Source organism: Pristiophorus japonicus, chromosome 18, assembly GCF_044704955.1.
Source record: "Pristiophorus japonicus isolate sPriJap1 chromosome 18, sPriJap1.hap1, whole genome shotgun sequence".
Taxonomy (NCBI): Eukaryota; Metazoa; Chordata; class Chondrichthyes; family Pristiophoridae; genus Pristiophorus; species Pristiophorus japonicus.
The window spans coordinates 8,915,206-8,931,778 of NC_091994.1; the positions used below are offsets into that span (position 1 = coordinate 8,915,206).

The window sequence follows — 16,573 nt, forward strand, 5'->3', positions numbered from 1 at the left end:
CGATGAAGGAACCAACGATGTGGTTCCAAGTCAGGATGGTGTGTGATTTGGAGGGGAACTTGGAGGTGATGGTGTTCCCATGCGCCTGCTGCCCTTGTCTCTCTAGGTGGTAGAGGGCGCCAGTTTGGGAGGTTCTGTCGGAGAAAGAACACAGTCAAAGTGCACATTTGGGTATTGTGTGAAGACAGGATTGGGCTTGGCTGTGATACCCCCTACACTCACTGTCTGGACTGACTTGATGACGACACACCAGCGGGTGCCTGGTGTCCATGGAAACGTGCCCCCACAGGAAGTCAATGCCTTCAGAAGAGAAAGGGATGAAGCAAAAAAAAAAATGATGCAAAAAGAGAGAGGCTTTGTTTTTAAACACCATGTCATAAAGACACAGAGGCAACAATCCCGCCTGTGGACTCCTGCTGAGAACATGAGCATATTTGCAGTGCGCATCAAAGTGCCTTGTTCGCCTCAGCACTGCATCAGAGCTAGTTCCCAACAGGTGGAAGAAGATGCTGACAATGAAACATGTGATGGGATTTCTCCTCACTTTGATGTAACAATGATGAATAATTCATGCCCTATCTAATCTCCACACTTGAATGTTACTTGAAGATACATATTTTTCAAAACCAATATTTCTGGTAGCATTGAAGTTGACACATTTTTTATCATACAATGATTGGGATTACATTTTTTAAATGTTATCATAACTCATTCCATTGAAAGGCCACTGCCTCATTATATTTTGCTGTCATTGGGACAGCAGCTCCACCAGTTCATAATAAATAACTGAGTCAAAATAATATCGTAACATTTTTTTTGTATTCATTCCTAGGATGTGTGTGTCACTGGCAAGGCTGGCATTTTTTTTTTTAATTCGTTGCCAATCTTTCCAATTCTTTGTCAAATCACAAACGCCAGAGATCACCTTGCACACATCAAGGATCACTCTGCGCCAATGCTCTTAGCCAAAAGGCCTAGAGCCACTGCACCGTTCCTGGTAGTACTGCAATACCAGGTTCGTGCCATGGAGGTGGATGGGTCAGGCCCCCCACACACCTCTGTGGAGATGGATGGGTCAAACCATCCCACCCACCTCCTATTTCCAAAAAGCATAGGAGAATCACCTTCCTGATCCAGGGAGAACCACGTTGGGGTCATGGTTACTCCCCTGTCAGGTCAGTTACGCATGATCTTAGCCAAAAGGCCGAGAAGCAAGGCTGGCATTTATTGCCCATCCCTAATTGCCCTTGAGAAGGTGATGGTGAGCCGCCTTCTTGAACCGCTGCAGTCCGTGTGGTGAAGGTGCTCCCACAGTGCTGTTAGGGATGGAGTTCCAGGATTTTGACCCACTGACGATAAAGGAACAGCCGATATATTTCCAAGTCAGGATGGTGTGTGACTTGGAGGGTGAAAGTGCCTTTACTTTGGAAATACCTTCCCTCCCTTTGGAGCAAGTATCTGCCTCTGCACTTCTTCTCAGTACTATCCCAATGTAATAGTCGGGATTGGGAAGGATTGGACACTCAGTATTGAATGGGGAGGGGAGTATCTCCGGTATGAATAGGGTTGCTCTCTCTGTGTTTTTTAATTCATTCCGGGAGTTGGGCATCGCGGGCAAGGCCAGCATTTATTGCCCGTCCCTAATTGCCCTCGTGAGGTGGTGGTGAGTCGCCTTCTTGAACCGCTGCAGTCCGTGTGGTGAAGGTGCTCCCACAGTGCTGTTAGGGAGGGAGTCCCAGGATTTTGACCCAGAGACGATGAAGGAACGGCCGATATATTTCCCAGTCAGGATGGTGTGTGACTTGGAGGAGAACTTGTAGATGATGGTGTTTCCATGCCCCTGCTGCCCTTGTCCTTCTAGGTGGTAGAGGTCATGGGTTTGGGAGGTGCTGCCGGAGAAGTCTTGGCGAGTTGCTGCAGTGCATCTTGGACGTATTCCTGGAGTTTTCATCACATGATCTCCCACCTCCAGCTGCCTCACCCAGTCAAGCAGCGCTTTTTTCTCCATCTCCAATATTGCTATAATTAATAAATGAAAGTATTCACATAAAATGAACAAAACGCACCATTTTTGAAAAGCTCCTATGATATTTGTCCCGGGAGTGTTTCACAGCTGTAACCAAGAGGTGAATCTTTAATTCCGGGAAACTCCAGGGAAATCCTGGTGTGTTGGCAACAACCCTAGTCACGGAGGCACCTCACTCTACTGTGACTCCACATATTGGTGCTCCAACCTGCATCCCTTTAGGATCTTAGCTCTGATTCCATGCTCAGGCATTGGCAAGGGGCAAAGTTCAGGAAAGGATAGGCATGTGATAAAGGATGGCAGGTTTTGGGGCCATGGGCACGTGATGTCCTGAACCATCGTCCTACAAGCTTCACTTCTCACCAGGGGTCATCCCACCCCGGAATCCGCCCTCTTATGCGTCTTCATCAAATATCCAGATCCCAACAAACGCTGAATAGCTTCCCCTGTGGTCCAGTAGGTAAATGCATTGCCTGTTGTTGTACTCAGCCATTGCGAACAGGAGGCCCTGGGTCTGATCCTTGGTCAAGGCTGAGTTAAATGGACATCGTTTGGGCGCTGCTACAATTTGATTCAGTGCCCTGGCCGAGGGAAAGGAAAATTCAGCCAGGGCTCCTGCTTCTGTTCAGTGTCCATTGACTCCTGCTGGAAAAGGTCCTTGGATGTGTGGAGGTAAAGTGAGGCTTGGTTGCGATGGTCAATTAGTCTGGGCTTACACATGAAGAACGGGACCTTGACCAGGTAAATGTATTGTGATAGCAGCTGTATTCTTCTTCCAGTAAGTAGCTGTTTTGTTGTCTCAACCAATTTATCTCTAATGGCTCCTCAAGCTGAAGTTTCCCCAGTAAAAGATATTAAATGTTCAGCACGGTTAGAGGACTGAGTGGTGCAGTCCATCATACACAGGAACACGAGTAGCTCATTCCGCCTCTGGATCCTGTTCCGCCATTCAATTGGATCATGGCTGATCTGTAATTCAACCCCATTCACTTGCCTTTGCTCCATGTCCCTTAATACAGATACCTCACAATTTTATCAATCGCAAACCTGAAGATTTCCGCCCCAGCATCCACAGCCTTTTCAATATTTCCCCACTTATTGCCCACTTGTTCAGGACTCCCTCCGCCAGAGCAAATAGTTTTTCTCTACCTACCCCATCAGATCCATTCAGCATTTTAAACATCTCGATTAGATCACCCCATAATCTTCTAAACTCAAGGGACTACTACCCTCGTGTATGCAACCTGTCTGTTATGTATGCAACCCTATGTAACTAGCATTCCACCGCCACCAGAGGGCGTATCTGTTGGAGTTCCAAGGGATCCCAGCATCCCTTGGGAGCACGGTATATAAGCTGGCCTCCCATGCTGTACCAGCACTCTGGAGTTAGAATAAAGAATTAAGATCACACTTACTCACGTCTACAGTACTCAATCACATTACATTATTATGGACGTAAGCCTTTAGAAACATAGAAACATAGAAACATAGAAACATAGAAAATAGGTGCAGGAGTAGGCCATTCGGCCCTTCAAGCCTGCACCGCCATTCAATAAGATCATGGCTGATCATTCACCTCAGTACCCCTTTCCTGCTTTCTCTCCATACCCCTTGATCCCCCTAGCCGTAAGGGACATATCTAACTCCCTCTTGAATATATCCAATGAACTGGCATCAACAACTCTCTACGGCAGGGAATTCCATAGGTTAACAACTCTCTGAGTGAAGAAGTTTCTCCTCATCTCAGTCCTAAATGGCCTATCCCTTATCCTAAGACTATGTGCCCTGGTTCTGGACTTCCCCAAATCGGGAACATTCTTCCCGCATCTAACCTGTCCAGTCCTGTCAGAATCTTATACGTTTCTACGAGATCCCCTCTCATCCTTCTAAACTCCAATGAATAAAGTCCCAGTTGATCCAGTCTCTCCTCATATGACAGCCCAGCCATCCCTAGAATCAGTCTGGTGAATCTTCGCTGCACTTCCTCAATAGCAAGAATGTCATTCCTCAGATTAGGAGACCAAAACTGAACACAATATTCCAGATGAGGCCTCACTAAGGCCCTGTACAACTGCAGTAAGACCTCCCTGCTCCTACACTCAAATCCCCTAGCTATGAAGGCCAACATACCATTTGCCTTCTTCACCGCCTGCTGTACCTGCATGCCCACTTTCAGTGACTGATGAACCATGACACCCAGGTTTTGTTACACCTCCCCTTTTCCTAATCTACTGCCATCCAGATAATATTCTGCCCTCATGTTTTTGCCTCCAAAATGGATAACCTCACATTTATCCACCTTATACTGCATCTGCCATGCATTTGCCCACTCACCTAACCTGTCCAAGTCACACTGCAGCCTCTTAGCGTCCTCCTCACAGCTCACACTGCCACCCAGTTTAGTGTCATCCGCAAACTTGGACATATTACACTCAATTCCTTCATCTAAATCGTTAATGTATATTGTAAAGAGCTGGGGTCCCAGCACTGAGCCCTGCGACACTCCACTAGTCACTGCCTGCCATTCTGAAAAGGACAAGTTTATCCCGACTTTCTGTTTCCTGTCTGCCAACCAGTTCTCTATCCACGTCAATATATTACCCCCAATCCTATGTGCTTTAATTTTGCACACTAACCTCTTATGTGGGACTTTATCAAAGGCCTTCTGAAAATCCAAATACACTACATCCACTGGTTCTCCCTTATCTATTTTATCAGTTACACCCTCAAAAAACTCCAGTAGGTTTGTCAAACACGATTTTCCTTTCATAAATCCATGTTGACTTTGTCTAATCCCATTGATATTTTCTAAGTGTCCTGTTATCACATCCTTTATAATAGACTCGAGCATTTTCCCTACTACTGACGTTAGGCTAACTGGTCTGTAGTTCCCCATTTTCTCTCTCCCTTTTTTAAATAGTGGGGTTACATTTGCCACCCTCCACTCTGCAGGAATTGATCCATAATCTATAGCAACATAGAAACATAGAAAATAGGTGCAGGAGTAGGCCATTCAGCCCTTCGAGCCTGCACCACCATTCAATATCATGGTTGATCATTCCCTCAGTACCCCTTTCCTGCTTTCTCTCCATACCCCTTGATCCCCTTAGCCGTAAGGGCCATATCTAACTCCCTCTTGAATATATCCAATGAACTGGCATCAACAACTCTCTGCGGCAGGGAATTCCACAGGTTAACAACTCTCTGAGTGAAGAAGTTTCTCCTCATCTCAGTCCTAAATGGCCTACCCCTTATCCTAAGACTGTGTCCTCTGGTTCTGGACTTCCCCAACATCAGGAACGTTCTTCTCGCATCTAACCTGTCCCATCCCGTCAGAATCTTACATGTTTCTATGAGATCCCCTCTCATCCTTCTAAACTCCAATTGAATAAAGGCCCAATCGATCCAGTCTCTCCTCATATGTCAGTCCTGCCATCCTGGGAATCAGTCTGGTGAACCTTCACTGCACTCCCTCAATAGCAAGAACGTCCTTCCTCAGATTAGGAAAGAGCAGGGCAGTGGGACAAATTGGATAGCTCTTTTAGCCACAGGAACAGGCACAATGTGTTGAATGGCCTCCTTCTGTGCTATATGAGTCTATGATTTGCTATCCATTTTGCTACTGCTAAAATAGAATCAAAAGTTGCCATTTTTATTAGCATACAAATAAAGGATAATAATACATTCGGCAGATATTCAGAGTGCCAAACAGCATTCTGTTTAAACAAAAGCAAAATACAGGCGATGCTGAAAATCTGAAAGTTCTAATGCAAGATCATCGACTTGAAAGCTGATCTGTGTGTTTCCATCATTCTGCCCAATACCACTTGCATCTCAGCAGTATCGCACTGTTACTTCAAAGTAGCCAGCACATCATACACTGATTAACATATTAGATACCGTCCCATAATCCTTTATTTCCAACTCAATGATTTTGTTTGAAAAAATATTTCTTTGTCTATTTGTGTTGAGAAAATAATGTGATCCAAAAGAAATCATAACTTTATCTGATGACAAAATTTGTTTTTAAGATAGGTCACCACAACGGTAAATAGTATCCGTCAGATAGACCTCCGGTCGTCAGGGTAATTTGATTAGCTTTGCGCAGTGGCAGTATCGTAGCTGATGAGGTTTAACCGAGGCGCGATTATTGCTTATTGAAAACTTTTCCCAATACCCCGCTTATGACGACTTGAAATATAGTCGGCAACGGCAATTTTTGATAGTCTCCGCGGAGACTGCATTTTTAAACAAAATAGAAGTGAATACATATCCTGTGGTGTTATATACTTTCACAATAAACTATCCGCAGCCAATCGTGTGCGATGTAGCATTCTTGGATTGGATAGGTTGTGTTAACACTGCTTTGACGTGTTCGTGAGCATTTAATATTTATTCATAGGACATTTATTGCGCTGATATTTTTCCCAATACTTGCAAATGTTACTGCATTTACTTTATTTCTGTGTCTTAATATCGCTAAACCTCGAATAAAATATTTGACGTTTTCTTTTATGCTCAGGTGAGTACCATCATTCATAAATCAAAGAAAGAATACAAGCATTTAAGGATAAGTAATGTTTAAACAAAAGCAACTTCTGGGATGTTTCTACCATATCACCAAGTAAATACCACTCTCCCACTTTCTGTTTCTCTCCCAACACCCCCCAGTTTCTGTTTTTTCTCTCTCTGTCTCTCCCCAGTTGCTCTCTCAGGATTCACAGAGTTTCCAGCTGATTTTCATTGGCCCTGATGCTGCTATCCTCACACTGAAGCACGAACCGCACTTGATCAGCTCCGTTGGGCGGGCCACATTGTCCGCATGCCAGACACGAGACTCCCAAAGCAAGCGCTCTACTTGGAACTCGCCCACGGCAAACGAGCCAAAGGCGGGCAGAGTAAACGTTACAAGGATGCCCTCAAAGCTTCCTTGATAAAGTGTGACATCCCCAGTGACACCTGGGAGTCCCTGGCCATAGACCGCCCTAAGTGGAGGAAGTGCATCCGGAAGGGCGCTGAGCTCCTCGAGTATCGTCACCGAGAGCGTGCAGAAATGAAGCGCAACTTCAGCTATGCGCAGGCAGCAAAGAACATTGCACGAGAGGAGGAGGAAGCTGAGGAACACAACGCTCCAGAGGAGACCCACACACCCCCCCCGACCAACGCCCGGGGCAAAGTAGCAACTGCCCTCGTGGACTCGGAACAAGTCGGTGAGGAAGAGAAGCCTGCTGTCGCGAGCTGCGACACACCAGCAGCCAGCAGTGAAGCTCTGCCCCAGCGCACCGAGTCCAGGAACGAGGAGACAGCAGACGATGAAGCGGGATGGGAGACCGTCAAGAAAAAGGCCCGCAAGCGTAAGGAGAACAGGCGAGCAAGGGCCCCTGCGGAAACGACAGGGAAGAGGCGGCTAACGTCCACGACAGACGGCAGCTCGTCTGATGAGGAAAGGCGAGACAAAATCCCTCACTACCGCCACCAAAACAAGAGGCAATACACCAACCCACAGCCACAGGCGACCGGGAGCAGTGAAGTGACCAGCACAGCCTCGCTCCAGGAACCCGGGAGCAGCGAAGTGCCCAGCACACACGAGCTCCGGAACACCGGGAGCCGAAGAAGCGACCAACGCAGACCAGCTCCGGGACAACGGGAGCAGCGAAGAGCCCAGCACACCCCACCTCCGGAATACCGGGAGCGACGCAGCGATCGAAGCACACCAGCTCGAGACCACCGCGACTGAGGAAAGGAGGGAACCACCAACACCAGGCGAGGACAGTGCAGAGGACGTATCGGACCTTATAACAGCACTGCAGCCGTCCCCTGGTCGAAACACTCCCACGGCAGAGGATGACGACCACGCCAGCCCAGGTGCAGTAGACTTTCATAGTAATAACCTACGCATGCTGGAACTGGCCATTGAGCAGATCTCGGCCTTAAAGGACGAGTTATTTGAAGTGTAATGTTTGTAACTGTAAACAATAGCTTTAAAATGGATTTAAAAATTGCTACTATTAACGTGCGTAGCGTAAAATCCACTGCACGATGTGTTTCCACCTTGGGGTACCTCGCCAAGGTCAAAGTGGACCTGTTGTTCTTGCAGGAGTGCGGTTACCGGCAGTGGTCACGATGGTGGGCCCATGGACCATCCATATGGTCAGGAGGCAACGACTGCCGGGCTTCCGGCCTGGGCATTCTGCTGCGGGGAGGCCACTTCACCATCACCGAAGTTAAGGAGGTGGTGGACGGCCGCCTCCTGGTAGCAGACGTAATGTACAAAAACTCCCCTCTCAGGTTAATTAATGTTTACGCCCCAGCTCACAAGAACGAGCGGCTGGCCCTCTTCCAGCAGCTCCCACTGCTGCTGGCGATGTCCGGGCCGGTCATTCTGGGCGGTGACTTCAACTGCATCATCGATGCGGCTGGACGATCCAGCAGAGCCGACAGCAAGCTGGGCACCACGTCCAGACTCCTGATGGATGCGGTAAAAGATGCCAAGCTGTGCGACGTCTTCAGCAACCCTGCAGACGGAGCACCGCTCAGATACACCTGGTCGAGACCAGACGGGTCTGTCCGTTCCAGAATAGACTTCCTGTTTGTGTCCCACACGCTCAAGGTCAGATCCACCGACATCACGCCGGTGTTCTTCTCTGACCACTGCCTCCTACTGGCCGACTGTCGCCCACAGCAAAACCAGAAAGTTGGCAGAGGGATATGGAAGCTGAACGTAAAACTGTTGACTCCGGAAAACGTTGAGGAACTCAAGAGGGATTACAAAGGTTGGAGAACCGTAAAACCCCTCTGCGATTCCCCAATGCAATGGTGGGAAACAATCAAGATGAACATCAAGAGATTCTTCATCCTCAAAGGTGTTCAGGAGGCAAGAGGGAGACAGAGGGAATTGTCCCAACTCCAGAAGAGCAAAACCTGCTCCTGTTGCAGTCGATGGGGGCTGATGTCGCGGAGGAACTCGAAGAGGCGAAGGGCTAGCAAGCCTCGCTCTTTGCCTCAGAGTCCTCCAAAATCATTTTCCGTTCCAGAGTCCGCTCCGGCGAGCAGGATGAGACGTGTTCGCGCTTCTTCTTCCAAAAGGTACACAGGGGGAGCTCTGTGATCACCAGCCTAAAGGAAGAAGATGGTTCTGTGACGATTTCGCAGCCTGACATGCTGAGGATCAGCAAATCCTTCTATGCCAGGCTGTATGACGTCAAGCCCACAGACCGCGCAGCCTCCCAGTCTTTCCTGTCGTCTATTTCGGAGATCTTAGATGACAGCGAGCAGGAGAGTCGGGACTACCCGTTAACTCTGGACGAGCTGACAAAGGCTGTCCGGTCCTTCGAGACAAATAAAACTCCCGGAAGCGACGGCTTACCGGTCGAGTTGTATTCGCTCTGTGGGACTGGATGGGCCCAGACCTGCTGGAAGTGTACGGAGGTATGCTTCTGGCCGGCCGCATGATGAGGAAAGGCATCATCACCCTCATCTACAAGCAGAAGGGGGAGAGGGAGGAAATCAAAAACTGGCGGCCCATCTCGCTGCTCAATGTGGACGACAAGATCCTGTCAAAGGTCATCGCCAACAGGGTCAAGTCTGCTCTTGAGCTGGTGATCCACCCGGGCCAGATCTGCGCTGTCCCCGGCAGGAAGCTCTCTGATAGCCTGGCGCTACTCAGGGATACAATCGGCTACATGCGGGACAGGAGGGTGGACACCTGTTTAATCAGCTTAGACCAGGAGAAGGCCTTTGACAGGATATCGCACACGTACCTGATGGACGTGCTCTCCAAAATGGGGTTTGGGGAGGGTATCCGCAATTGGATCCAACTGCTCTACACAGACATCAGTAGTGCAGTTCTAATCAACGGGTGGGAAACTGAAAGCTTTCCAATCAGATCTGGAGTCAGGCAAGGCTGTCCTCTCTCATCTCTCTTGTTTGTGTGTTGTATCGAGCCCTTTGCCGGGTCCATCAGGAGGGATGTGGGCATTAGAGGGGTGACGATCCCAGGCAGCGGAGGCGCTCAGGTCAAGACCTCCCTGTACATGGACGACGTGGCCACCTTTTGCTCGGATCCGCAGTCGGTCCGCAGATTGCTCACAATCTGCGACCAGTTGAACTGGCCTCAGGAGCAAAGGTCAATCGCAGCAAGAGCGAGGCCATGTTCTTTGGCAACTGGGCCGACCGATCCTTTATTCCCTTCACCGTTAAACCAGATTACCTGAAGGTGTTGGGAATATGGTTCGGAGCGGACAGGGCGTGCGCCAAAAACTGGGAAGAGCGTATCACCAAAGTGAAGCAAAAACTGGGATGGTGGAAGCTGTGCTTCCTCTCCATGGCAGGAAAGAACCTGGTCATCAGGAGTGAGGTGCTCTCGGGGTTGCTGCACGTGGCACAGGTCTGGCCCATCTCTCGCTCCTGTACCGCGACAGTCACCCGAGCCGTCTTCCACTTTGTCTGGAGGTCCAAAATGGAACGTGTCCGCAGAGACACAATGTACAAATCTCTGGACAGTGGAGGAAAGGATGTTCCGAACGTGGCCCTCATCCTGATGGCCACCTTTGTGTGCGGCTGCATCAAGCTGTGCACAGACCCCCGGTACGCAAACACCAAGTGCCACCACGTGCTGAGGTTCTACCTGTCCCCGGTGTTGCGAAGGATGGGTCTGGCCACGCTGCTCCCACTAGTTGGACCATGCCTGTCCATCTGTCCTTCGTGGAAAGGTTTTTCACAAAAAACCCCTTTGACCACAAGGCTATAAAACAGTGGTCAGCACGTAAGGTCCTGGACGCCCTACGAAAGAAGGAGAGGGTGGACCCTGTCGGGTGGTTCCCTGAGCGGACTGTCGAACTCGTTTGTCAGAACGTCTCATCGCCAGAGCTTTCACACAAGCACCAAGATGTAGCTTGGTTGGCGGTGAGGAGGGCCTTACCCGTCAGAGCGTTCATGCACAGCCGACGTCTCAGCAGCACGGCACGGTGCCCCCGAGTCGGCTGCGGGGCGGACGAGACTGTCACCCACCTACTTCAGGATTGCCCCTTCGCAAGGCAGGTCTGGAAAGAGATGCAGTGGTTGCTGTCGAGGTTCATCCCGAGCAGCTCCGTAACACAGGACTCTGTGCTCTACGGGCCGTTCCCAGGGACACACACCGAGACAGACATCACCTGCTGCTGGAGGGCCATCAACTCGGTCAAAGACGCTCTTTGGTCTTGCCGAAACTTGCTGGTCTTCCAGAGCAAGGAAATATCCACGTCTGCGTGTTGCAGACTGGCGCAATCCAAGATCCAGGATTACGTGCTGAGGGACGCACTTAAAATTGGTGCAGTCGCCGCAAAGGCACGGTGGGGAAGGGCCACAGTTTAAAGCCCTTCCGCCACGGTCAACCCAGGGGCAGGAATCAGTCCAAAACCCCCCTCGGGCTGTACTTGTAACTTCTTTTTTGTGTACATGGAGCACCATGATCTGTAAACACCTATGTAGTGCCATGTACAATGCAAGGTCTGTTTCGTAATGCACGTTGAAAAGGAAAAATGTAAATGTACCGTCACCCATTCCGTGTACTGTGTAGTGACACATGTAATGTAATTTGTTGAATGTACTACAATGTATCCCGTATTGTATCGAATTGTACTTGAACTGAAAAGCAAGGAAATGTATCGAACGGAACTGCCGTCAGCACCCAAATGTAGTGTATGGGATTGCTGACCGCAGCTAAACGTACTGAACTGCTTTTGAATGTACTGTACAAATTTTTATATGAATAAAGTATATTTTGAAATTTAAAAAAAATTTCAAGGGCTACTTCCTTAAGTACTCTGGGATGCAGACTATCAGGCCCCGGGGATTTATCGGCCTTCAATCCCATCAATTTCCCCAACACAATTTCCCGCCTAATAAGGAATTCCTTCAGTTCCTCCTTCTCACTAGACCCTCGGTCCCCTAGTATTTCCGGAAGGTTATTTGTGTCTTCCTTCGTGAAGACAGAACCAAAGTATTTGTTTAACTGGTCAGACACTTGTGGGTTCAAGTCCTACTCCAGGGACTTGAGTACATAAATCTAGGCTGACACTCCAGTGCAGTGCTGAGGGAGCGTTGCACTGTCAGAGGTGCCGTCTTTTGGATGAGGCAATAAACCGAGGCCCTGTCTGCCCTCTCAGGTGGGTGTGAATGATCCACTATTTCGAAGAAGAGCAGGGGAGTTATCCCCAGTCTCCTAGGACCAATATTTATTCCTCCATCAACATAACAAAAACAGATTAGCACATTGCTGTTTGTGGGAGCTTGCTGTGTGCGAATTGGCTACCACATTTCCCACATTACCACAGTGACTACACTCCAAAAGTATTTAACTGGCTGTGAAGTGCTTTGAGATGCCCAGTGGCCGTGTAAGGTGCTATATAAATGCAAGTCTTTAATGTGGCTTGGACAGCATTTGAATATGATAGTTGCAATATTATTCTCAATGTACCGTGTCTGATTTACTTTTTAAACAGTTTCCTGGTGCTGTTGTTGTACTTGTGATGCATGCACTTTAATCTGCTGGGGCAGAGAGAAAGAACTGTTGGAATCTGGGGGAGCCAGACCCATTTGGCGGTGATGGGCATGTTGTAAAATCTGCAAAAGCAAAAGTTAACCACTGAACTTTGCATGAAACATCAGTTCAATTGAAATGGACAGTAATGCAAATTGAATATCTGCCCATCGCAGTCTGTTTAAAAATGAAACCTTGGAAAAAGCCTTGTCCTTTCCCATTTCCGTTTGGAATACTAAAATTCTTGGCTAGACGCCAGCCCTTGATGCAGAGCCCAGGGGGAAGAGGCTTTGACAGCCGCTCCTGGGACTCCATACACAGCCCGCCACCATATCAACATTGCTCCATTCAATTCGTGTGCTTTTCTATCAATCAGTCCCTTGCTGTTCTTTCTTATCCAGCTTGCTCGTCCCATCACTCAGACACTGAATAAAATCACACCGTCCTCCAAACTGCTCATGTTTTGTCATTTCAGAAGCACGCGCAATGTCCGAGCTTTCCTGCTCCCTCCCACTTCCTTAGGTGTCTGAGCTGACCTTGGTGCGATTGAATTATTGCTTGTTTGGAGCAATAAATACCTGCAGTAGCTGCCCTTGGCTGTAGCACGGGTGTCAGGTGCGCTACTCTCATATAACTGGGTCAGGTGAAAAGATATTGGAGGTTGTTTCAAAGGGAACTGGACACATTTTAAAACAGCATTAAATCTGGTGAAGATATTCAATCTAAATAATCATCAATTAGTGTCAGCCGTGGCTCAGTGGGTAGCACTATTTCCTTTGTGTTCAAGTCCCACTCCAGGGACTAGAGCACATAAATCTAGGCTGACACTCCCAGTGCAGTGCTGAGGGAGCGCTGCACTGTCGGAGGTGCCGTCTTTCGGGTGAGACGTTAAACCAAGGCCCCGTCTGCTCTCTCAGGTGGATGTAAAAGATCCCATGGCACTATTTAGAAGAAGAACAGAGGGGTTATCCCCGGTAACCTGGGCCAATATTTATCCCTCAATCAACATAACAAAAAACAGATTATCTGATCATTATCACATTGCTGTTTGTGGAAGCTTGCTGTGCGCAAATCGACTTCCGTGTCTCCCACATTACAATAGTGACTACACTCTAAAAGTACTTCATTGGCTGTAAAGCGCTTTGAGGCATCCAGTGGTCGTGAAAGGTGCTACATAAATCCAAGTCTTTCTTTTGTAAATAAAATGAACAATACTTGCATTTTTAAAGCATCCTATTGCGTTGACAAGTGCAGCACAGTGACTGCCATTCTGCACCTGTTACTTATTGGTTGATTATGTTGGGCCTCTACTCATTGGAATTCAGAAGAATGAGAGGTGATCTTATCGAAACATATAAGACTATGAGGGGGTTTGACAAGGTGGGTGCAGAGAGGATGTTTCCGCTGATGGGGGAGACTAGAACTAGAGGGCATGATCTTAGAATATGGGGCCGCCCATTTAGAACTGAGATGAGGAGAAATTTCTTTTCTCAGAGGGTTGTTAATCTGTGCAATTCGCTGCCTCAGAGAGCTGTGGAAGTTGGATCATTGAATAAATTTAAGACAGAAATAGACAGTTTCTTAAATGATAAGGGGTTATGGGGTGCGGGCGGGGAAGTGGAGCTGAGTCCATGATCAGATCAGCCATGATCTTATTAAATGGCGGAGCAGGCTCGAGGGGCCATATGGCCTACTCCTGTTCCTATTTGTTATGTTCTTATGTAACGTTCCACAACATTACTGTCGCAGCTCAGTGGGTAGATCTCTCGCCTCTGTCAGAGGGTTGTGGATTCATAGTCTCACTCCAGAGACTTGAGCACAAAATCCAGGCTGACACGCTAGTGCAATAATGAGGGAGTGCAGTACTGAGGGAGTGTTGCGCTGTTGGAGGAATTGTCTTTTGGAGGAGATGTTAAACCGAGGTCTTGTCTGTCCCTCTCAGGTGGACATAAAACATCCCATGGTACTATTTAGAAGAGTTTTGCCTTGTAACCTGGCTAATATTTATCCCTCAACCAATAAAACAGATTATCAAATTGACACGGTGTCAGCTGTGGCTCAGTGAGCACATCTCTCACCCCTGCGTCAGAAGGTCCTGGGTTCAAAGTCCAGTCCAGAGACTTGAGCACAGAAATGCTACGGTGTTGGAGGTGCTGTTTCTCGAGTTAGATGTTAAACCGAGGCCCCGTCTGCTCTCAGGTGGACATAAAAGATCCCATGGCACTATTTTGAAGAAGAGCAGAGATGTTTTCCCCAGTCTCCTGGCCAATATTTATCCCTCAACCAATAAAACAGATTATCTGGTCATGAGCACATGTGTGTGAATTTGGCTGCTGTGGTTCCTCCATTATGACAGTGACTACACTTCAAAAGCACTGCAATGCATTTCAGAACATCTGGAGGCTGTAAAAAAAAAACATTATATAAATGCAGGTTCCTTCTTTCTTTCACAAAGAGCAACGAATGAATGACTGCTTAATCTGTGGTTTATTTTGATGGTATTGGTCAGGGCATTGTGAGTACCCCCTTGCTCTACTTTGAAACGTGCCATAGGATCTTTAACATTCCACCGGGCAGATGAGAAGGGGCCTTAGTTTAGTGTATCATCCAAAAGCAGCAGGTTAAAGAGATTCATTGAATGGAGATTAGATAGTAAATGGTTAAGAAGGCAGATGGCTCTATAACAGAATGCCACAGGGGATTCAATCATGCTTTTATGAGACCCTGTTTTTTTTTTCCCAATCAAAGTTTCCAGGAGTGAAGGTTAATAACTTTCTGAACAGATTGGACCGTGCACAATTATTGTAAAGGATGGCGATCAACTGGATACCAAACATGAAGCCATTAAAGTGCGCAAGTTGAAATTGCTTGTACTTATATAGCGCCTTTAATGCCGTGAAACATCCCAAGGCGCTTTACAGGAGTAATACGAGATTTAAAAAATTTGACACCAAGCCGTATAAGTAGAAATGAACGCAGGTGACCAAAAGTTTGGTCAAAGAGGTAGGTTTTAAGGAGCGTCATGAAGGAGGAAAGAGAGGTAGAGAGGCGGAGAGGTTTAGGCAGGGAGTTCCAGAGCTTGGGGCCCAAACAACAGAAGGCACGGCCACCGATGGCTGAGCAATTTTAATCAGGGATTCTCAAGAGAGAGAATTAGAGTAGTGCAGACATCTCAGGGGTTTGTGGGGCTGGTGGAGATTACAGAGATAGGGAGGGGAGAGGCCATGGAGGGTTGTGAAAATAAGGATGAGAATTTTGAAATCGAGGCGTTGCTTAACTGGAAGCCAATGTAGGTCATCGAGCACAGTGGGTGATGGGTGAGCGGGAGTTGGTGCGAGTTAGGACAGCCGAGTTTTGGATCATCACATAGGGTAGAATGTGAGAGGCCAGCCAGGTGTATGTTAGAATAGTCAAGTCTAGAGGTAACAAAGGCATGGATGAGGGCTTCAGCAGTGGATGAGGTGAGGCAAAGGCAGAGATGGCCGATGTTACAGAGGTGGTCTTAGTCATGCTGCGGGCAAGGTTCACATTGACCAAGCTCTTGCAGAACTGTTCATCTCTACCTGCTGAACTCCAAAGTACCTTCAGGGCATTTGCCATTAGTCTTAGCAACACGAAGGGCAAATATTGCACTTAAACAAGCTCATCCTTCACCTTAAGTGCAGCCTTAAGATTCTGGTCATCGCCCTTCAGATGAAGCTGGAAATGTTATTAGCAAAGCTTATATGTGTGAACGACATCACTTGTATTAAGTGCTAGCAGCCACCAATGGTATTAGGAGAATCTTTAATCCTTCAAACTGTTAGTGATTTAAAATGTCAACTGATTTCATAAATCTCCTGCAGCCATGGGGTACAAATCAGTGGAATAAAAACCTTTCATCACGACTGGGAGATGTTGCAGATGAACAGCTTATAAAGAGAAATAGAGCCAGGAAAAGGGGGAGGGGGTGGTGGAGAGAGTTCCAGATTTCCACGACCCTTTGTGTGAAAAAGTATTTCCTGATTTCACTTCTAAATGACCCAGCT

The 16,573-nt window shown here is 47.8% G+C and overlaps 1 non-coding gene and 1 pseudogene across 1 annotated transcript; one reads left to right on the forward strand and one right to left on the reverse strand.

Moving 5' to 3' along the window:
* Window positions 1-978: 978 nt before the first annotated feature.
* On the reverse strand, window positions 979-1,216 carry LOC139229457 (U2 spliceosomal RNA; annotated as a pseudogene).
* Window positions 1,217-6,122: 4,906 nt separating this feature from the next.
* Window positions 6,123-6,264, forward strand: LOC139229544 (U4 spliceosomal RNA). The gene has a single exon (XR_011587746.1). It is a non-coding gene; the product is annotated as a U4 spliceosomal RNA (small nuclear RNA).
* Window positions 6,265-16,573: the final 10,309 nt, after the last annotated feature.